General features: G+C 35.6%; 1 pseudogene; it reads right to left on the bottom strand.

The window, feature by feature from the left end:
• Window positions 1-277: 277 nt before the first annotated feature.
• LOC138176088 (large ribosomal subunit protein uL4-like) lies at window positions 278-1130 on the bottom strand (annotated as a pseudogene).
• Window positions 1131-24645: the final 23515 nt, after the last annotated feature.

Here is a 24645-nt window from a genome sequence, read left to right as displayed (position 1 = left end):
TAAAATGGGAGAGACAATATGCAAACAAATATATAAAAGCAGGATAAATAAGAAATGATTAACAGAATGAAGGCATCAGGATTAAGAATGGTTGTGGAAAGCTTCCAGTAAAAGTTGGGATGTTTGTTGGGACCTAAGGGAAGCTAGAGAAGCCAGTAGACAGAATGGAGGAGGGAGAGCATGTAGGGTTCACCATGATTCTCAAATTTGCCAATGAGTTCTTCTTGGGTATTCATCATTGAATCTTTTTGCATGGTGCACAGAAGGGACCATATCTCTAGGCTGTCAGAATCCTGGTTAGATTTGTGCTGATGATCTTGTGCATAGGAAAATTGTAATGACTCTTCAGGGTAGCAGGCTTGCATCATGTACCATACAGGTCATCCAGCTTGCAGAAGGCACTTTCAGTCCAAATACAGAAATGCCCCAGTGTTCCTACCAGGAGTAAATCTTAAAATGTTCAATTTGCTCACATTAAGGAGAGCAATATCAGGAATGTTTCCAAAGGCCTTCACAAGTACCACTGTCTTTATTATAGATGATACAAGATCCCCTACAATGGATCACATGACAGTTCCTCATATCCTTACTAGCTCCCAAGCATAGACTTTTTTGATGTCATTCCATGCCTTCAACTTCCTAAGCAGCAAAATGGCTTCCTTAGTCTTCTTAGACCCTTCAACTTTATTTTCCATCACTAGAACAAGTGTGGGACTTCTTCACTTTGATGACCTTTTGCCATAACCGGTGCTGTCAGGGAAGAGGCTGCCCATGCAGAGCAGATGGCATAATGTTTTTGTGTTGTGTTCACTCTATGATGCCACCAGTGCCAAGTCTTGGTGGGAGCAAACATGTGACCTCCTTAGCACATATTTACAAAACCATCCTGGCCAGAGTAGTGAGTCCCTCTACTCCAAACACAGGGGATTAAAGCAATAGCTCTATCAAATTCCAAAGACTGCACTGGTCTGATGACCTGCTAATTCAATGACAGCATAAGGTTGCCAGTTATTGGTATGAAAAAATTTACATTATCTGGACAAATTGGAGCCTTCAGGCAAGGTAAAATTTTTGCCAGATAATTCACTTTTTTTGGAGTACACACATATCTAGGGACATACACAAGCCATGATTGGCACTGGAGAGTAAGAGCCACTCCCACTCTCTTTTGCAATGAGAAGAATATTTCTTTCCACCTGACCTCCTCACATCATTATACTTCTGTCTTTTGTCAAGAAACTCCCTCCAGCCTTCACCTCCTCCATCAGATATTTGCTTTGTTGTACTGCTCTTAGCAAAGGACTCTTCCCCTTCCATGAAATACCACTCTGAGGCCTTGTCACAATATGGAAATGACCCATAGTTCTTGAGGGCTATGTCACTAGATCACCATCTCTCTTTGGTTCTTATCACACTAGAAAGGCTTGAGTTGTGTTACTAGCCACAGACCAAGGCAGTTTTGGGGGACCAGTTTAGTTAAGTATAAAGATAATCATCTCAAATAGGCTGGCTATTTGGAGATGAATTATTGGGCTGTGGAAAGCAAATACAAAATGACCCTCATTTCTATGGTGTCCCCTTTCCCTTTTATAAGAGCCCATACCGCAGTGGTGAAAGGGAAGTTAGAAGAAGAAAAGAAAGAGATGTCAATAAAACATTTTCGAAATCTCAGAAAAAGAGCAGAAGAAATTCAGAAAGGGAAACAAACAAGGCAGTGTTGGTACATTGTGTTAAATTTACAATATATTTTTATTTTTAAAAGCGAGCCATATGAAATAGAGATTTGTGGTTTCATATACCTTTTCCTCATCTTTGTATGGCACTGTTTGCATTTGATTTTTTATGTTCCTAATAAAAAAAAGAAAAAAGGCAGAAGGTGCTAAGAATTATACAGTTTTTAGACTGTCTATAAACTTTAACTGCCAATACTGTAGTGAATATCCCTGTCCAATGACTAATGCATGAATATACTACTGGAGGAACTGAATCATATCAATTGACATTTTTGCTACAAATGTTCTCTAAGATAGAAGTTGTAGCCAAAGAGAAAGATAGTTTACAGATTCTCCATTGAGAAACAAATAAAGGAGTTAGCACAGTTTGTAAATCTAAAGATGGGACTTTAGAGGCCATTTAATCTCATGTCCTTATTTTTGCAAATGGTGGAACTGAGGCCCACAGGACTTAAGTGATTTACCTTTGACCTCAAAACTCTGGATTTGGACTATGATGTTTCTGGGAGTTATTGTTTTGGATTTTCTTTTAAGAATTAACTAGTGTATTCTTTCTATTTCTACTTTGTCATCTGGTTCTAAGAGATCTGGGCAGTTTTCTTTTTCTAGTCATGGCATCCAGACAATCCAATGATTCTTAAATTTTTTTTTTCTAAATTTGTTTTCCAAGTCAGTTGTTTGTACTATGAGACACCTCAAATATTCTTCTGTATTTCTCAGTTTCTTAACTTTGCTTTACTATTTCTTGTTGCCATGTAGAGTCGTTGACTTATTTGTTCCCCTTGAGTTTTCAAGGAATTTGTTGCTTAGGCAAGGTTTTGTACTTCTTGTGCCAAGTTGTTAAATTCCCTTTCTCATTCTTTCTTCCATAGATTTCATTTCTCTTCCATTTTTTTTCTCAAACTCTCTCATTCCATTTATAAAAAACATTTTAAACACTTTTTTTACAACTCTTGATGCCCCTTTCCCTAGTTGAATTTTTTGCCCCAGCTGTTTTTCCCCAAGGCACCGATGTTTTAGTGATTCTCCTCCTCTGCATTTGTGTCTTGAACATCCTTGTCATTAAGATAGCTCACTCTGCTGGGGTTCTTTCCTTGTTAGTCCATTCTTCCAGCCTACCTCGACTTCAAATTGATATTGGGGCTGGGCTCCGGGACACCTCTGGAGGGAAGGTCTGGGCTTGTCCTGTTTCCACTTTCTCGGGGCATTAATCCTGTTATTCAGGATTTCATCAATAGATTAGGGAGCTGCAAGCTTTCAGTGCTCCCAAAGTGGTATGATCCACACCAAAGTTTGACTGCTGCCCTCTCATCTTAATTCTTTAAGTTCCTGATCTAGGTTTGAGTCAGAGCAAGGGCAAAATGCTGCTAGGCTCCGCATCTCTTCGTCAACTAGAAAAGCTTTATTGATTTAGAATGGCAGGATTGTAGGCTTCCCTTTAGTCTAGAGAGTCTCTGATAGGTGCCTGGAGTCTGAGCCAAACTACATGCTTTTGAACTTCCTCCTTTCTCCATACCTTGCCCAGATGAAACTCCACCTTTCCTGAGGCCACCCCTCCTGTGCAAGTCTGCCCTGGATCCATGACATAGAACTGAAGAGTGGGTAATAAAGCTGCCTATTTACACCTATTTCTGTTGCAACGCCCCAGTAAGGGTCTGAGGATGACCACTTGTGGTCACCTCCTCTTGGAGGGATTTCCTTTTGTGCTGGTCTGCAGCCCATCCTGGGCTCTGTAATAGTCTATGAGTTCTTAGTTTGACCCCAATCCCCAGTGCCCACAGACCTTCCTGCCTGTCTCTTTATTCTGCTTTGGTCTAGACAAAGGACTTACTATGACTTTTTCTGAATTTCTCCATCTGTATATGGTCTGGTAAATTTTCTAGGTCTGTTTGGAGGAGTTTTGTGGATGGGAGCTCACCACATTGCTTCCTAATCCTGCCCCAGATCATAACTTAGTAGAACATATTTATACAGGGAAATTTAAAACACATTTAAAGTATTTCAAACACAATGTACATCCTGGAAGAATGCCCCAAGATTAGAATGAGTGGAAAGTAAACAAATTTACCTTATAGGAAAGGTGAAGATAGCCTATAGGCTAGACAGAAATGATAAAAGTTAAAATAATATTGCCAGATGTTCTATGAGATTCATCTGTACTTCAGTGAATGTTTTCAGTTAGATGAATAACATCTCTCATTTAAGTTTAGCTAATGTTGCTGATAACTACCAGTGACTACTTTTATCCACTCTGACCAGTATAATGCATCTAGTTGTAACTAGTGATGTTGGTGTCCAGGGAAAGTAGACTAAATGTGCTTTTATATCAACTTTCTAATTGATGTGACTGCTGATAGGGGTAAATAAGAAAATGGACACTTGGTAGGTTCCTAATTTATTTTATTACTCTTGCTAATTAGATTCTATACTGCTAAAGCAAGTGCTGTCAAAACATAAATATAACTTCTTAATTGCATGAACTTTTATTTTACTTTATTTGGTCCACTTGGCGAACTAGACAGAGGGCTGAACTTGGAGTCAGAAGACCTGGGTTCAAGTCTTGTTTCTGACACATACTCACTAATGTGACCATGGGCAAGTCACTTAATCTACCCCCAATTAATTCTCCAAAACCTTAAGTTATAAAATGAGTTGTTGAGCTGCATTGGTAAAAAGATTTTTTAGCTGTATTTCTTATTATTGAATTTTATCACCAACAAACACAAATATTTCAATATATTAATTTAGAGCTTTGGGAGACCTTTATAGGATCTTAGACAGCTCAGAGGATTTTCCCAGGATGACAGAGCGTTCTTCCACTGTTCAGAGACATTCAGGAGGGCTCAGTTTGTTTTGGGTTTCTAATGACTTTAAAGAAGGAAATTTTGCCCAAATATTTGGGAACCAGTAGGCTCTAATGACATAACGAATGTAAAGAACTTTGTGAACCTGAAAGCACTATATAAATGCTTGTTATCACTATCATTATTATTACTATTATTAATATTTATTCTTAGCCTATAGTCACCAGACCTCCAGTGTGGTGATGATTCCCTTCTCTAGGCCTTCTTCTGCACTCCTATTCACTCAAGAAATGTTTATAGAACAATACAGGGGTGCCTTGAAAAATGTTTAGCCAGCATATCTAAAAAAAAAAGACAGTTGCCTGCACACACATTTTTAAAGTTTAATCTGCATTACTAATAATTACAAAACAATAAATCAAGCACTAATAGTAGAAATTACCAATTTTTGAGGTATAAATCCTCCCAATGAAAATTTAACAATGAGCTTTTGCAAGCTAGTTACAGCTGACTCCAGCACACCTCTGGGTATTAGGTAAAGAAGGCTGAGAGGCAAAATTGAAGCACAAGTAAATGAGCACCAAAACATGAAGAATGAAAGGAGACAAGATAGATTTTTTTTTTGCAGGGTAATTGGGGTTAAGTGACTTGCCCAAGGTCACATGGCTAGTTTTTTTTTGTGTTAGGTGTCTGAGGCTGGATTTGAACTCAGGTCCTCCTGATTCTAGGGCTGGTGTTCTATTCATTGCACCACCTAGCTGCCCCAACAAGATAGATTTATTGAGGGAATAGACTGGCATTGAAACTAGGTCAAAATAGCTGTTCTAGCAATTGGTGAAAGTGAAATTAAATCTATAGGTTCTTACCTCCTTCTGTTCTTCTCATCACCCACTACCTACCTCACACCCCCAAACATAGCTTGGGAAATATTCATCCCAAGTTTAAGATTTCCTTTCTTCAGTAACATCCTTTCAAACAAGCAGGAAAAAAAGGCACAGGAAGAGAGAAAGAAGTGACGTTGGCAGTAAAACCCAGCATAACTCAGTGTGTGTGTGTGGGTGCGTGGGTGCATGCACATGTATGCACACATGCATGCACACATGTATTCATTCACACATATCCAGAAGTGTGTATATATGCACATATATGCGTATATATACATATATACAAATATGTACTTATATTTATATGTGTGTGTATACACACACATATCTTTGAATGTCTAGTTTCATTTCTCTACTAGTTAGTATAGCTAATAACATGGCAATAATAACATGGCAAGTAACATTGATTTTATCTGAGCTATAGAGATTTCAAGAAGGAAAATTAGCCCAAGAGAAAGAGATTTGCTTTATGTTACTCTGGGTTGCAGTTTGAGCTGATGAGCAAGAGAGTTTCTATAACATTAGTAACTGACTGGACAAATCTCCAAGCATGAGAGTGGTTATTGTAGAATCATGGATGGAGAACGGTTCTCTGAGTCATGAAAACTTGAATTCAGGTACTAACTACCTCTAGGATTTGTAAGACCCAGCCAACTTATTTAACTTTTCAAGGTTCTAGGACACTCAGACTGCATGTTGCAGAGAAGATATTCATATGCACTGGTAGAGAATTTCCTGATCTGGCCATTCCCTATTTCACTGAAACCCATATCCCTGTTACAGGCCATAGCTGTTACCTTTGAAGGATATGTGAGAATTAATAAGGAGACAAGCCAATGTTAGAGAAGAATGGAGGTTAACATGGCTGTCCCCTAGTTCACCTTAAAGGCGTGACATCATATACCCACACACCCCATAAAAGCTACCCTAAAAACAACCAAGAATACTTGTTATGGAACCATGGGATCCTATTACATATAGTTCACTTTTTAAAGTTTATATTAAATTTCTCAAGGTAGTAACAAAATTGCCTTTTCTGTGTTCCCTTATGAACCTCTTTGTTTTCTTTTGTGTATTTTAAAATGTTTTAACTTTTTAAAAATGTTTTAACTTTTTTTCTTTCTTTTTTATTTTGCTTCTTTATCATCACCTACTACCTTCAACTTTCTAAACCTCTCAGGAGCCCTCCCTTGTCAAAAATAAATACAGCCAAACAAAACAAAAATCAAAACATTGGCCTTGTCTGAAATAATATGTCATAATCTGTACTTATAGTCCAGAGCTTTACTGTCAAGAGGCAGGAGTCATATTTTTTATCATTAGTCCTTGAAAGTCAGGCCTGGTCACTGCATTGCTCAAAGTTCTCAAAGCTTTCAAAGTTTTTCTTTTCTAATATATTATTGTGGTCATCATTTAAATTGTTCTCCTAGTGTTACTCATTTTGTAGCAGCTCATGATAATCTTCCCAGTTTTCTCTGAATCCACTTTATTTGGTTTTGTTTTTCTTATGGTATAATAATATCCTTTACATTCCTATTGACAATTTGTTCAGGCAGTCATTCCCCAACTTACAAATACCAGCTTTATTTTCATTTCTCTGCTACAACAAAAAAGTTCTGATAATAAATATTTTTGTACACATAAATCCTTTCCTTTTTGTTTTTGGCATATAGGTTAGTGACATTTTAGGTACATTGTGGAGAGACTTGCTACACTGAGAATTTCCCTTCCAGATGAAATCATAGGTTTAAAATAATTCTTTTATATTTCTGTAATCCTGTAACTGTTAGTGTCCTAGAGCAAAGCCTCATTACTCTAATGTGGTTAGGGATCTGTGTGCTATATTCTCCAAACTAAAATCTAGCCCTCTAAATTAGGGGTCACTTGGGAAATCCCAAAAAATATCTTACAAAATATCTTGTTATTTTTTTTTTAAAAAAGCTGGGGCAATTTATTTTTTGTCCTGTGCAGTTTTCATTTATTATTTCTTAAAATACAGTTCTGAAAAAAAACAGGTTTAAAAAAACCTTCCTTTCAAATAGAATTACTTGATTAAGCTTTTAAACCTAAATTACTGGAGCTTTCATTGAATGGTCACAGCAGCCCCAGTCCAAGCTTCACTAGTTCATGGTTTAGATTTTTATGACTTAGAATGAGTGTAAGTAGCATTTGTTTTTTATTCAGACTTTGAGGATCTTCCCCTCCCAGACTGACATTTTTATAATGGTAAATTAAACCATCTTTCGTCTCAATTCTTACCTAGCCCTTAGTTATTGAATGCACATTGCCTCACACAAATTGAAACCTAAGAAAGACCTTAATTTAGAAAGGCCAAGGTTACTGTTGCATATCAGGCCATCCCCATTCTTATTGACTTTTGTCTTACCTCTGGATTTGGATGACCCTAAAGGAGAAAGGCTGGTGAAGTTGAGCTCTGCCTTGATTAAATCCAATTCCCAGTTCAAGTCAAGATACTGCCCTCATGATGTCATCAGTCCTATTTAAAAACTAAAGACAACAACAATAACCCTTGGGAACTAGCTTTAAAGTAACAGTGACATCTTGAACCTAATCCATAGTGTTATGAAAACCAGCATAAACTCATAGGAATGAGATTAGCATGATATCAGAGATGAGTGGGGAGGGGAGATAAAAAAGGTAGTAAATACCTTACATCTATAAAGATGTACTTTACAGTTTACAAAGCATTTTTATAAGCATTATTTCATCTGAATTCATTTAGAAGATGACTTCCACTAGAGGCATTAAAGCTGCAAATTTAATTTGGGGTGAGAGTGACAAGAATTCCAACTGAGGCTGTGGGTATTGGGTTGAAAAGGTATTAATTCTAAAATTGACTTTGAATGGTCTGAAAAGGGAAAAAAAAAGCTTTTCAGTTTTTAAGTTTCTCCTGTTTTTTTATTTTTTTTTACTTCTAAAATTACATTGTGAAAAGATGATCTGGAGAACAATTCCATTAACTCTTTCCCTGTATCTCTGCAGAGCGGATATTCTCTGCCTGGTGTCCATAGAACTTATGTATTTCTTTTGAAGAGTTGGGCCTGTGTGTCATCTATACTCTTAGATAACAACAAATATGGAAATTATAACAGCACTAAATGAGCATGACTATCAATTCTGATCAATATACGTCTCTGATAGAAAACTTGGAGCATACCTAATCCAGTTAACTAGGCCCCTGACGATGCCACGTGAGCTCTGTATCACCAGTACCTTGGCTTTCTTTATTTCCATTATCCATCAGGACAGCCCATGAGGGAATCCTGGGGAACTGTGTAGTTCTCTGTAATAAGCCACAATGCTAATGAGGCATAACAAATTTAGCAAGTATCATGTATAATGTTGATCTTTCATTGACACTATTACCCATATAGATTACAATTTGCCATTTGTTATCCACCTAATATAGATGAAGTGGGAGATGCAGCTACTCCTTCCATAGTTAAAATATTTTTCAGGTGGTTGTCATGCTCCAGAACTAAAACTCAGTAGCCATAGCCTCTGTTTTTGCTGCTGCTGTTTCTCAGCAGGATTTGCTGTCTGCTCTTCTAGGAGGTCAGCCAGATTTTGTCTTTCTCACAGTTTCAACTTTCCCCTGGGATTAAAAGTCTAATATATTTCTGTAACCCAACAACTGAACCCAAGATAAACAAGGACCCAGAGAAACATGGCCCTGGTACCATCCTTTCTTTAGAAAGAAGTCTGCAATGTTCTTTTTCTCTAGGAATGTGCCTGTATAAAAGTGCTGGGGTGAGAGTGTACTTCAACGATAGGAGATTTTTTTGGTTGAAAAAAATGCTAATTTGCCTTTGAGGATTCAATTGATTCAGTTCAATTTACTAAATATTTCTTAAGTATGTTAAAAGAAAAGAAAGAAAAAGAGGGTCAGATAGATATCTTTTTAAAGATATAGAAAATAGAATAGGTAGAAAGAAGCACAGAAAAGCAGGATGGCTTTGAATGTGATGGGTTGAATTTATGAAATATTTTTAAAGAAACCAATATGTACATAGTAGAGATATGAAGTTTCATGTATAATACTCACTTTTGGTTCTATTACATATATATATACATATATATGGAAATTATATATATATATAAATTATATATATATATATAATGTCTATTTTCTCTCTCTCTCAAGTCTAAAAATAATTAAATTTTGTAAGTATTTTCTTCCTGCAACATACATATCTGAGTGTCAGTGTGGTATAGTAAAACAGTCAATAAGGCCTGGTTTCAAATATTACTTCTTTTTTTTTAAGCAGTTGGGGTTAAGTAACTTGCTCAAGGTTACACAGCCAGTTATTTCTGGGTGTGGTGCTAAGTATCTGAGCCCGGATTCGATCCCCAGGTCATCCCGACACTGGGGCCGGTGCTCTTACTCGCTGAGCCACCTGGCTGCCCCTAAATCTTACTTCTGATACATACTGGTCATAGGCCTTGGTCATATCAATTAAGCTCTCACTGTCCCAAGCAATTGAGTTGCAGAGTAGGTGCTGATCTGCAATGGTAGAAGAACAGAGTTTCTTCCAAGGGAGCCCACGGACACATAAATCAAAAGGTAGAAGACAACTTGGAGGCCATCTAGTCCAATCCCATCATTTTAAAGATGAAGAAAATGAGGGCTACAAAGGTTAAGTGACTTGTTCAAGGCCACACAGGGAGTAATAGAGGAAGGTTTTGAATCTAAGTCCTCTGACTCCAAACCTAGTACCTTTTCCCATTGTACCTACCACATTTATGAAATCACAGGTTTAGGCAAAGAAATATTCAAGAAGGCACTACAGACTCAATAAGAGGTAGCTCACAAGTCCCTAAACTCAAGAAATAGTAATTCACATGATGTACATTAGTACAGGTCTTTAAGTTTAAGAAGCACATTCTTCTACAAAACTCTAGGGGTTTGGTAGGGCAGGTATTCTTACCTACTTTTTTAGGTGAAGAAACTGAGGCACAGGGAAATTAAGTAGCTATTTGCACAGCCCTTAGCACAGTGTTCAGAGCATAGTAGGTGCTTGATAATTGCTTCTTCCCTTCCCCAACCCTTGTCCATGAATGCATAATTAGCAGATGACAGAAATGGAATTCGAACTTGTCTCACCTGAGCTCCACAACATCAAGACCGCTGGTTTTGTTTTATCTTTTAATTAATTGGTGTTAAGAAACCACCCGCAAAACACAATCTCCCAAACAGGCAAGCAAAACCACATAAAAGAATGCAGTACTAACGATAATATTTCAACTTTACACTTTGAAAACAGAGGCAGCTAGGTGGTACAGTGAATGTTTAGGTAGTATAAGGGATAGACCATTGTACCTGGAGTCAGAAAGACTCAAATTCAAAACTTGCCTTGTACAGTTACTAGCATTTACCATCTTGTCTTCCTCAGTTCTTTCAACTGTAAAATGGGGTAATAATAGCATCAACCTCCCAGGAGTATTGTGATGATTAAATGAGACACTATTTGTAAAGTTCTTTGTTCACTTTAAAGCAATATATAAGCACTAGCCATGGTTATTATTTTACTGCTGGTAATTAGAAACAGAGGGTGTATTGCTTTTCCTTAATAATTACATCACACAGCATGGTGTAGCAAACAAAGAACTGGTCTCTGAACTAGGAAAACTCGGGTTCTGCCTCCGATACTTACTGGCTATATGACCACAAACAAGTCACTTATCACCTCAGTATTCCAGGCAACTCTAAGACTTCAATTTGAAGAATAGCTGCTGATCAGCACTGGAAGAGAGTTTCCTCTCTGGGAGTTTTTTATACCAACAAAATCCCAGATCTAATCCTAAAAGGCTTAAGATTCTTTACCATCCTGGTTGCCCTCTTCTGGAGGAAGCTATTGACGTCCTTTCCAAAATGTTCTTCCCAGGGCTAAATACAATACTCTAGATGTGGTCTGATTAGAGCAGAATGCACCAGGACTAATAATTCAATAATCGTGGCTACCATGGCTCTTTGATGCAGACTGATTACATTAGCATTTTTGGCTGCCATATGATACAGTACTGTCTATTCATATTGAGCTTATAGTCCTCTAAAAGAAAAAAAAATCTTTTTGTTTCTTTTTTGGAAAAATTGGTAACTAACCATACCTTTCCAATCTTGTACTTGTGGGGATGATTTTTTTAAAACCCGTGGATTAATTCACATGCAACTATATTAAATTAAATTCCCTTGTAAGAGATTCAAATCAACATTCAATCCTGGTAGGTTGGTGGAGTGCCTGTTAGTGCAGGCTGCAGTGTAAAGGTGGCTAAGTCTAAGAACCATACCACCCACAATGTATCATGAAAATGGTACAGAAATAGCATCAAGAAACCTAGGTCACAGGGGTACTAGAAAGGGGTTGACCCCAAGTTTCTGAGAAATATGAGCTTTGCCAAGAAACACAACAAAAAGGGGCTGAAGAAGATGCAGGCCAACAATGCCAAAGCCATCAAGGCCCCAACAGAGGCCATCCAGGCCCTGAGCACCAAGGCTTCCAAAGCCAAGGTCCTCAGGTCCAAGATCCCCAAGGCCAGTGCCCAGCGTGCTGGCCACAAGATGGCCACCAAACAACCAGGCCCTAGGGTCAGCATCTAAGGTCCAGGCTTCAGGATCATGAAACCTGACTGTGAGGTTGCCAGAACCACTGACCCCAAGGTCACCAAGTCTGCCACCAAGGTCAGTAAGTCTCATCCCAAGGCCACCAAATCTGATTCTAAGGCTACCAAGTCTGATCCCAAGACATCCAAGTCTGATTCTAAGGCCACAAAGCCCAGTGATTTCAAGGCTGCTAAGCCTACCAACCCCAAGCCTGCTGAGTCCAAACCCCAAAATGCTGGGGCTAAAGCTGCTAGTCCCAAGCCTCCAAAATAGATGCTTCAGGACAGAAGGACTTGCTTAAGATCTAAATCACCCTTTTTTTTCCCAGCTAGGGTATGATTATTCACTATTTTGGACAAAGAAGGTAATGGTGAGTCATAAAACAAACAAACAAAAGCATTCAAACCTATGAAGATATTGTTGGATCCTGACTATCATCTAATGTATAAGCTATCCTTTCTAGATTATTGTCATTTTGATATTTGATTGGCATGCCACCTATTCCTTTAGCTAAATTCTTGATTGAAAATGCTAAGGAGAACAAGGCAAAACACTGATCATTGGGGTTCTCCACAAGAGATCTCCTACCAAGTTGAGATCATACCACTAAATGACTACTTTTTGGATCCCACCATTTAACCTATTTCAGTCCAGATTTTGTTCACAAAAATAGCATAAAATACTTTTCAAGATGCTTTGAAAAAATATAGGTAAATTATATCAACAGTCAAGCATTTCTACCACAGAAGGAAATTAGGTTAGGGCAACATGCATAAATCTTGATGAAACAGTTGGCTGTTACTGATCACCACTTCCTTTCCTAGATTTCCACTAGCAATATCTTTAATAGAATTTTGTCAAGAATTGAAGTTAAGTGGCATATTGTTTACAGACTAAATTCATACACTTTCTCCTTTTTGAAAATAAAGGCTTTTATTTTTCTCTATTCCTATAGCTCAGAAATCACCTACCCTAGTTCTTTAAGCTTCCTTTGAGCTGGTTTTTTTTTTTTAGGCGTGGTACCTTTAACTCACCAAGAGCAATTGGGTGATCTCTTACCATCCCAAAATTCAACTCTCTATTACCAAGTCATTTCTGTTACATGCTTTTCAATTCAATTCAGTAAGAATTTATTATTTGTCTATTGTGTGTTGGGCACTATGTTAGGTACTCAAGCATGGGAAATAGAAAAACTATTCCTATTCTCAAGGAACTTCCATCCTACTGGAAGATACAGTATTCAATCCAATCCAAGTATGCACTGTGCTATGTGCTGGGGATACAAACACAAAATCAGGAACAAATTCTGCCCTTAAAGAACTTCCATTCTATTTTATGCATACAACATGATAAATGTATATATACATAAATACATATATGTGTGTATGCAGGTTTTATATGATTATTAAAGGAGGGAAGGAGCTCTAAGCCAAAAAGAAGGTAGCCTATGGGTTGAGCCTTGAAGTGAACTAGGGTTTCTAAGAGGCAAAGATGAGGAAGGAATGCATTGCAAAAATGAGGAACAGACTGTACAAAGTCACAGAGGTGGAAAATGGAGTGCTAAGGTCAGGAAACAGCAAGTAAGCTAGTTTGGCTGTGATAATGTATGAAAGGGAATAATGTGAAATAAACCAGAAAAAGGAGAACAAAGCCATATTGCCAACAGCTAAACACACAGGTGCACAGAAGATCATTGGAAGATGGAAAGACCACTAACAACTAGTGGAATCAGGAGAGGCTTTTCATAGGATATAGATTCTGAGCTGGGACCATAATGCAGCTAATGTATAGAAGAGGCAGAGGTGAGGAGAGAGGATATTCTATCCATGAGAAGATATATGGTGAAAAGGCATGGAGGTGAGCAAAGAATGCCAAGTGCTAGGAATAACAAGCAGGCCAGTCAGGCTAAAACACAGAATGTGATGGAAATAATGTAAAATAAGTCTGGAAATGTACTGTGGAGCCAAGAATTTGAAAGGCTTTAAATGCCAGACAGAAAAGTTGGCATTTTATCGTAAAATTAACAAGGAGTCATTGAGGAATTCTGAACATAGGAACTGACTTAGTCAGACTTGCGATACAGGAAGATTATTTTGGCAGATGAATAAAATATTAATTGGAATGGAATCTAGATGCAGGGAGACCAATTAGGAAGTTATTGTAATAGTTCAGAGAAGATATGATGGAAACCTAAACTAGGGTAATGGCCATGTGAGTGGAGAGAATGGAATAGGCAAGAGAGATTTTATGAAAGTAGAATCCAAAAGATGTGATAATTTATCATATATGAAGGAGGACACTGAGTAGTTGATGATATTGAAGTTGTGAAGTGAGATGGCTATAAGGATAGTGGTACTCGAAAAAATGACATTTGAAGGATGTCAGAGTCAAATTAATGAAGAAGTGAAAGGCTCCTTTTATAAACATACTGATGGTTAAGTTGCCTAATGGATGCCTGATGGAAGACACATGACACAATAATGGAGCTCAAGTTCTTTCTTGCTTAGGGTAAATTATATAAATTTGGGAGTCATCTGATTAGAGTTTATAATTGAACATATGGGAGCTGATAAGATCTCTAAGAGAAAGAGAATAGGACATAGAATAGAGCCTTACTTGCAGAGTTCCCACAAATGGCAGCTTTCCCAGATAGTGGTCCAGCAAAAGACACTGAGGAATGGTCAAACAGAAGAGACTCAAGAAGTGTCAAGGGAGCCATAGAAGGGGAAGATAACTAGGAGGAAGAAGTGGTCATTAGATTGGAGAAATGGCAAAAAGGATGATGACTGAGAAAATAATCCATTGCATTTTTTAAACTTTGTAACCTTTGTGAAAGATATTTTGTTGTTATGAGCAACATGTACAGAACTAGAATAAATGACAGACTCTTCACCATGAATACCTTCTTCTGTCCTTTATATCTCAAAAAAACTCTGACATTATTCTTTATTTCTCCTCCTTTGTTGCAGTCTCTAATGAAGTTACCCCTCTCAACAGCACAATTTACATGTACAATTAATACTATCCCCTCTTATCTCTACTAAAAAATGACTCCCACAGTTATTGCCATTCTCTCTCTAATCTTAAATCTCTTGCCATTTGGTTACTTGATTTCTGACTACAAACACGCACAGGTCTTCCCTATACTAAAAACAAACAAAAAATCCCAACCCTCTCATTTAAGCCTACCACCAAATGAGCTATCCCCATTCATTTCTCAACCCTTTAAAATCTAGTTTCTGACATGAACACTCAACTTAATTTATTCTTTCTATAGTTACATGTGATCTCTAAGATGCTAACATTTTTTTCTCAATTTTCATTTCAATTTAATCTCTCTGCAGCATCCATACTGTTAACCATAATCTTCTAGATACTTTCCCCTGGATGGAATTTCCCAACACTGTTCTCTCTTGGTCTTCATTCTTCTTGTCTGACTATTCTTTTCAGTCTCCCTTGCTGAATCAAACATATATTTTACTCCCTAACTGTGACTAAAGCTCAAGGCTCTGAACTGGGACTTCTTAATTTCTCTCACTACACTTGCAGTAACCTTATAAATTGACGTAAATTTAATTACAAATCCATCAAGGTGATTTTTAGAATGTTAATACTAATTGTATCAATATATTCCGTCTTAGTTTCTCTTCTGAGCTCATTTCCCATCACTAGCTAGTTATTTATTGAACAAATAAATAATCTATTATATAGATCCATTCCAAATAGATCTATAGTCATCTCAAACTTAACATCTCAAAAACTCAGCATGTCTGTCATCTTTCTTACCAAATTTACCTCTCATTTGAGTTTTCCTATTTCTGCAGAAAAAAATTATCATCCTTCCAGTCACCCAGGTTCAGAACATTTGGAATCATCTTGATTTCTCACTGTCCTTCACCCTCCATTTCCAATGTTGTCATATCTTGTGCTTTCTACCTCCACAATGTGTCTTTCATCTGTCCCCTTCTTTATATTTAGTCTCACCTCTTCTATTAAACAGGAATGAAAAAGGAGTATGGAATAGGGTGGAGCTTAATAGAGGAGGGTTGGGAGGTGTGCCCAGGAAGGGAAGAGGCAACTGTTACAAAGTTGTAGATATCTGAAGAGAGTACCTGGAGTATTGTCCCAGACAAAGGTCAACTAGGTGCTGCTGTAAAGGTTAGGTGACCAGAGAGTATTCCAAATAGACCACTGGTTTGTGGGACAGTCCAAAATCTAGTACTGCATGACTTATTTTATTACCCTTATCCATTTTTTTCCTTATTTCCTTTTTGAAAGTTGACCATTAACTTCTCCAAATAAATTCTATTATAATTTTGTCTAGTTCTCTAAAGTTATCTTTCAGTTGTTTGGTTTGTTTGGCACTGAATAAATAAATTAATATAAATCGTATTATAACTTTTATAATATTACCATAACTCAACCAGGAACAATTAATATCATGATATAACAATTTATAAATGGGTAAATAATATGTGCATACATATACACATATATGCACGTGCATATATGATTTTCAACCATTTTATATAAATTGTCATTCTGTCACAGGATTGGGCAAAATACACTTTAATATTTTCCTTTATTTCTCTGTCCTTAAAAATGCATATTTATTTATAGGTGAAATGGACAATTTGCTTTTCTTGTCCCATTTTAAAAATCAGATTGGCTAATAGTTTATTTTATTGGGTTACAAAAAGAGCCTTTTATTTATTAATTAGACAGTAATTTTCTTTCATTTTATTAATCACTTCTTTAATTTTCAGAATTCTACCTTGTTTTTTAATTGGGTTTCATTTTTTTTTGTCTTAATGTTCTTTTTAGTTGCAGATCCATTTGACTGAGTTTTTCTTTCTGTTCTTTTTTTCATGAAAATATTTCAAGATATAAATTTTCCCCTCAAGGAATACTTTGGTTTTCTCATAAAACTTTTGGGTATAGTGTATTATTTTTGTCATTTCCTTTCATTTTATTTGATTTTCTATTAATAATGTAATTTTTCTTTGACTCATGAATTCTCGAGGATTGGTTTCTTTGTCTCCAATTAATTAAAAACATTTTCTTCAGTGGTCTTCTATTGAATATAATTTTATTGCACTTTGGTCATTAAAGGGTGGACAGATAATCTTTCAACTTTTCTACATTTGATTTTGAGGTTTTTAAGCCTTAATATATGGTCAATTTTTGTAAAAGTGATATGCACAGATGACAAATAAATATTTTCTCTCATTCTCCCTTAGAAATAGTTAAAGATCTATCATATTTCTCTTTTCTAAAGTTCTCTTTAGATCCTTCTTTCTTGCATACATATATTTTTGGTACATTTGTCTAGATTTGAGAAAGACACTTGATATCTTCAACTGTTAAAGTTATATTTTTACTGTAAATAAATAAGTATTTACATTTTGTCATTTAAATTTTATGTATTAAATAAATATTAATTTGTTGCCAATAATGTCTTTAAGTATAATGCAAAGTTACTGTTTATCTCTTTTAATTAAGTCTATTTTTGCTCTTGCTTTATCTCAGATTATGATTTCCACCCTGGATTTTTTTAGTTCACCTGAAGTGTGATAAATTTGTCCTACTCCCTATTTTAATTGTGAATTTTTCTCTGTTTCAAGTGTGTTTCTTTTAAACAATATATTGTTCAATTCTACTTTCTAATCTGCTCTGTTACCCTTCAACATTTCTATTTATTAGTTGTGCCTTCTCCTCCATCCTATGTCGTTATACTTTCTCTTCTCTTTGCTCCCCCTTCATCCTTGTCTTTACAAAGATAGGGATGTAGAGAGAAAAGGATTATGCTCAACAGTTGTTCACTATATTTGATGCAATCTGCTTCTGTTCAACTTCTCTCCCCATTTCCCAGGAACTGATCATAGTTTTTTCATCTTTCTTTCTCTCCCTTCATTCTTCCCTTAATGTTCTAGTCTCCAAAGATGGAATTTGCTCAGACAAATTCTACACTAAAAACCATTTCCCTCTTAATGCCCTCTTCCATCTTCCCATTCCCTCCTGATTTCCTGTTATGTTAAATACATCTATGTAGTAAATTCTGATATGTGTTTTGTGTGTGCATGCTTACATGTATGTGTTCAGCTTTCCATTTTGTGGTTAAGATGAAAGCAGATTTCATATTTAACTTTCTTCTTTTACCTTTTCCTCCAGGTTTATATAATCTCCTTCTTGAAGAACCTGATTATGTGATATTATAAATTCTATCTTTTCCCTCTCTTTCTTCCCTTTTGTATTCCTTAATCCTTCCCATTTTTTTTCTCTAAAGATCAAAATAATCTATCAAAATTGCTCCCATGCCATCTGCCTTATATTCTCCCTCTGTGGTCCTTTAAGATATTAAGGTAATGAAGGGACATTTGTTTCTTTCCCACTATTTGGATAGAAACATTTTGTTATTATATAACTCCCTTCCAGCTATTCAAAGTTAATTATCTTTCTATGTTTCTCTCAACTCTTATGCTTTGCAATTAAATTATTCTAGATTTTACAATTTTATCTTTGACCTTCTGAAATGTTGGGTTACAAACTCTCCTCTCCTTCATTATGGTAGCTATCAGTTCTTGTGTGATCCTGACTGTGACTTCTAGATACTTGAGTTTTTCTTTCAGTATTTTGTTTTTGACATTTTAATTTTTAACAAGTTTTCATTTTGGTGTTTGTTCCAAGAGGTGACCAGTGGGTTCTTTCTAGTTGTACCTTGCCCTGTTGTTCTAATAAGTGTTTGAAGTCTCCATGTATATCTTGAAATACAATATCCAGGTTTTTATGGTTAAGGTTTTCAGTTAGTCCAGTGAATAATAGATTACCTCTCTTTGATTTGTTTTCTAGATCAGTTGTTTTTAATTGATGTTGTCTTATATTTTCTGATACTTCTGCAGTCTTTTCATCTTCTTCTTTCTTTATCATTAGCTTTTTAACCTCTTTATTCATTTCTTTAGCCTTACTTTCTGAATCTGAATTTTGTGTCAGAGTCAAACTCTGTGAACTTCTTGAAGGAACAATGAAACCTTCTTTGGTACTTATATGTCTTATCTGGTATTTGAGGAATGGATATCATGTTCTTCAAGAACATCAGGAAAGGCTGGATATGGATATCATAATCATTGGGGGGAGTGATATCTAATTAATGGGATGTGTTTATGCCCCTAGATTCTGCATGGGGCAATCTATAGAAGTGATCTTTCTGGGTGAATTCCAGGGACCCCTTCCTTACTGGGTGAAAGAGACATAACTGCAAGTTCAAAGCATCCTTTGGCTAGCCCTTGCTCTAGACTCTCATTTCACTCCTACACCAACCTCCCACCCCCAACACACACACACACACACACACACACACACACACAACTTCATGCTCTGGGACTATAGGCCTCCTGATACATTCAAGCCTGGGAGGCTTCATTGAGCTGCACTTTAGTGGCATGGAGGAGGGGTATTTCTCTGAATGAATACTTTCCCTAGTATTTTCAGTTTTCTTGCCTTCTCTTTGTGCTCACACACCTTTCCAGGTTTGTATAAGACACTTTCTATGATCTTTCTTTGATGGGGTAGTTGTGAAAGGGTTGAACTTTTTTGGTTCTTCACTATAGACCATCTTAAGGGGAGTCCCCTACATGCCTTTTTAAGAATCTATGTTGGTGAGTGAATTCCCTTTGCATTCTGGTTGATTTCTTTAGAGAACTCCTCTCCCCACTTCAATTCTTGATTTCTTCATAAAAAATAATCCTCTATGTCTTGACAATTACAAGTTTTAGAACTTCATATCCCTTCTGAAATAATTCCCACTTTAAATTTGATTCCAAAATATCTTGCCTTTCCAATCTGCTCTCCTGAAATTAATTCCATTTATTACTAAGGCTGTCATTTTGTCTATCTCAAATTCCAAGGTGTTGTGGTCACTTTCTCCCTTCAAAGGTCCCCATCATGTCTACCCTAGAAACCAAGTCTTATTTGTTTTGGCATATTCAAAATAAACATTTTCCCCAATTGTTCCTCAAATTTTTGGAGTCATGCTGGCATTAAGGGAAGTCAAGAAGTAAGTAGCTGGTCTGCTCTTGGCAGAGAATGAGCCACAGCTTTGGGTAAGCAAACTTTCTGCTATTTTAATAGTTAACACCTTATAGTCATATCAACTAGTACTATATTAATTTTAAAATAACTAATGCTAAAGACAACATGCACTCAAATATCAGGCATGAATGGTTAAGATATTTTGGACTTTCAGATCAATTCTGTTTTCAGTCATTCTAACTCTATTATCTCAGAGATCCAAAGATTGAAGGCATACTTCCAAAAATTTACTTCAATAATATGAAATGTCAATGGAGATAAAGTGAATTTTGTTGGGTCAAATATTTAAAGGATTTATACCTTCATCTGGCTTGTGGAACACAATTGGAGAACTCTGGAGTGGTTAATTAATAACTAATATTTATTGAGTGCTTACTTATATGTTCAGCCCTATGTTAGCAGCTGTGTGGAAACCAAAGAAGCAGGGTCACATCTAATGCTAAACTGTTTGCATATGCAACTTGTGTATCAGGCCACTACTCAGAAGCATTACATGCATATTTCTAGGAAAAAAATATTATAGCAGAGAGTGAGAGACTGTTATGGTAAAATAATGCAGATTCACAATTTTCCCAAATTTCCATTGCTTTATACCATTAAAGGAACATGATCAAGATATATACAATGTTAAATAATTTTTTTGCCCAGAAACACATGGAAAGTGGAGGAAATTATAGCTATATCTGAGCACACTTGGCCAATTTTTTGTACATGCCTATGGCTACAAGCAACAATTATGAACCAAAAAATTCCATTTTTAGTTTGTTTTGATGATTTTTTTAAAGATGACTTTCTTTTTTCTGTTCATTTATATGTAACTGGGCACTCTAATATTGTAGAAAGAGCTCCAGAATAGCTTTTAAGAGACATGGGGTCTCATCATTATTCTGACAATTAATTATGTGTTATTTGGCAAATCATTTTGATCTGTTGGGGCCTCAGTTTCTTCATCTTCAAAATGAAAGCATTTGACTAAATGATGTCAAACATTTCTTCCAGCTTAGCAATTCTATGATGCTTTTATTTAAAGAAAAGTCTCATTGCATAGGTTGTTACTATGAAAATTAGATGACATATCTTAGCAGAAAAGAATTATCAAATTTGAAGATCTTGTTTAATTTAGCAGCAATATAAAGTAATTGAATTTTGATTCATCTGTATTAGTTTTATTGATGCTGGGGGCACCATTAATTGTAAAGATTCTTTTTTTCTTTTAGCACACATCAATTTGAAAGAAAATTTCTTAGCCTTGATTCAGCTGCAATTGATTCAGTGAGCATGCAAGGGATTTTTTTCTTTTAGATATTAAGTGTTTGAAAAGTTTATCAGAATGCAAATCATAAAGAATAAGTAGTATCTTATTTCTATATGTGCATTCTATTTTCATTTTAAAAATACAATTTTCAAGATTTTTAGTTGAATCAGGATATTTCCCATAAAGTTTTTTTTTATATGGAATTTCTATCTGAAACAAAAAATCATGCTGGCTCTCTGGGGAAAAAAAAGAATACTTCCCAAATGTCAACAGCCAATATATTTTTCTCTGTAATAGACATTAGCAGAAAGAACAATACGGATATTGTTTAGAGACAGACAAATCTCAAAGGGCTGAGGATATTGGCTCAGCGGAAATGAACTTCACTTTAACATTTGTCTGGACTATCTGAACATGATATTTTAAAGAATTCTGGTGAGAAACCTTCTGGAAATGGATTTATGTAATTTGAAGAACCTTTCCTATCTTTTCAAGACAAGCATATTAAATGATTCACTTTCTTTGTAGAACAAAAGTGCTGCTTCTTCTAGTCTTGGCTAAAAACCCCAATGAAATAACTAATCTGAATACCATATAATATATTTTTTTAAAAAGTCAGAGTTGTCATTTTAAAAGGGTCAAGATTTTCAAGAGAGTTTGTATGTCATAGAATTTTAACATATGACACTGTTCTGGATACTACTACTTCCCCCTTCCAGATCTGTTCCTGACTTTCTGGACTTCAAACCCACACCTTCTCTACTCATAGCTCATCCTGAAACTTCCTTTAGAGTCTGGGGCCCCTTCAACATAGAACGGCATGTCATTCCTACTCATTATGGAATATGCATCCTTAAGGCATGTCCAGTTCCCCAAACATAACCTACATCTCCGCCTTTGTTGACTCTCTAATATTGATAATGATAATAATAATATCATTATGTAGTACTTTAAGGCTTGCAAAATGCCTTACAAATGTTTCATTTTATTCTCACAGCCACCCTGGGAGGTAGGTATCATTATTATCCCCATATTACAGATGAGAAAATTGAGGCAAATAGCTGTTAAGTGATTTGACTAGTATTACACAACTAATAAGAATCTGAGGCATAATTTGAACTAAGATTTTCTTGACTCCAGGTCAAGTGCCCTATCCATAGTGCCACCTACATGACTATTCCAAATACTTAAAATGTCTTCTTCCTGTGTCTCTGCCTGTTGCCATGCTGTTCATCATTAAAAACTTAGTTCAAATGCTACCCTCCCTCTTTAAATACATGCAAACACATATGTTTAGGATGCTTCACTTACTATTTTATGATCAAGTTTCTTGTTATTGTTTATTTTATAACTGGTTTTGTTTGATGATCTACATACACATTTAATATGTTTTATATATGTATCTATAAATATGTAATGTGCTTTATTCATTTCTATGTATATATACACATATATGTATGAGCTAACATTTATATGGTGTTTACTATGTGTCAAGCACTGTGCTAAACTCTGTAGAATTATTATCTCATTTGATCTCCATAATAACCCTGGGAAGTAAGCACTATTATTGCCCCCCCTCTTACAGATGAGGACACTGAGACAGAGATTAAGCAACTCATGCATGATCACACAGCTAGTAAGTGTCTAAGGCTGGATTTGAACTGAGGTTTTCCTGATTCTAAGGCCACCACTCTATTCACTTCACTACCTTGCTGTCCTAAGACATAGATATAGTTAGATAGATAGATAAATAGATAGATAGACAGACAGACAGACATAGATAAAATACATATAATATGGTATATATTATATTTTGTGAAAGGATATCTATCTATAAAGATATTCCCAAGTAAAATCAATTATAGAATAAACAAAACCAAAAACAGCAAGAAACTTCAAGTCCCTAAAAAATTAAGCTAAGCACCATAGAACTGTCTATGAATAACTGTATATGCAATTCTGTTCTATTATTTCCAACCAGATAAAAAAGGCCATGTGCATTAAATTTAATAACACCAATATTCATTGTATTTTGTCATTTGATTTTCTAATATAGTCAAAGTCTGTGTATATATTGTTCTGTTGGTTCTGCTTTTGTCCACTCTAAAATACTTCATGCGATTCTTCACATTTTTTTTCTTATTCAGATTCATCCTACCTCATGGTGCAACATAGCATTATGTAAACATATAATTTGTTTAGTCAAATTATTGATTACTTAGTTTGTTTCCAGTTTTTCATCATTACAAATAAGGTTGCAATGGCTATTTTTTTTTTAACAAATCTGACATTTCTTTCTTTCTTTAACTGCTTTAAGGTTGGCAACCCCAAAATCAGATTACTGAGCCCAAAATATGAATACTTTTATTATATAATTCTATGGTGTCTTTCAAAAGAACCGATTTATACTTAGCAATATCATAACTTCCCCCCTACATTTCCAACACAAAGTTTTTACTCATCTTTTACCATCTTTGCCATTTTGATGTATACAAGGTAGCAACTCAGAATTTTTTTCATTTACATATATCCAATAAGTAATTCTGAAGGACATATAAAATTTTTGCTGATAGTTCATGTTTCTTACTTTGAGAACTGCCTGAACTTGGTCTTTGATCTTACAGCTACAGGAGAATGGTTGTATCATTCATATAAATTTGTGTCATTTCTCTATAAATTTTAGCTGTAAGACACATGTTAGTAATATTTAGTGCAAAATATTTGTTACTAGTTCAAGTATTTATTCTTTACTTATTCTGGAGGCACTGAAGTTATTTATGTTAAAGTTTGTTATTTTTAATTAATTAAAATCTTTTTTCTTTCTTATTTCCTTTACATGCATGTCTTTTGACTATAATATTTCTCCTATCCAAGCTGTAACTTTCCATCACCTATGTTTTTATGATGACATGTTATATTTAGAGCATTGATCCATTTTGAAATTTATTATAATGCATGGTGTTGGATGTTGATCTAATTCCATTTTCTATAAATCTGCTCTCTAGTTTTCCCAGTGGTTTTTTATTGAATAATGGGTTTCTTCCCAAGCAATTTGTGTTCTTGGGTTTTGAACAATAGCCTACTATATGCATTTGGTCCTAAATCTTGCTTATCTAATCTATTCTATTTATCTAATTTTCCCTTTTTGTCTGTATAAGATAGTTTTAAATAGTTACTGTTCTGTAGCATAATTTATGTCTTACTGATACCATTTTTCCTTTCTTACTATTGTTTTCCCTTAAATTCTTTTTTTTTTTAA

The sequence above is a fragment of the Petaurus breviceps genome, unplaced genomic scaffold, assembly GCF_028583685.1.
Source record: "Petaurus breviceps papuanus isolate PSGF00001 unplaced genomic scaffold, PetGlider_PUasm1.0 81, whole genome shotgun sequence".
In the NCBI taxonomy this organism is placed as follows: domain Eukaryota; kingdom Metazoa; phylum Chordata; class Mammalia; order Diprotodontia; family Petauridae; genus Petaurus; species Petaurus breviceps.
Note: the sequence above shows the minus strand (reverse complement) of the source record. Positions and strands in the feature narration are given on the sequence as shown.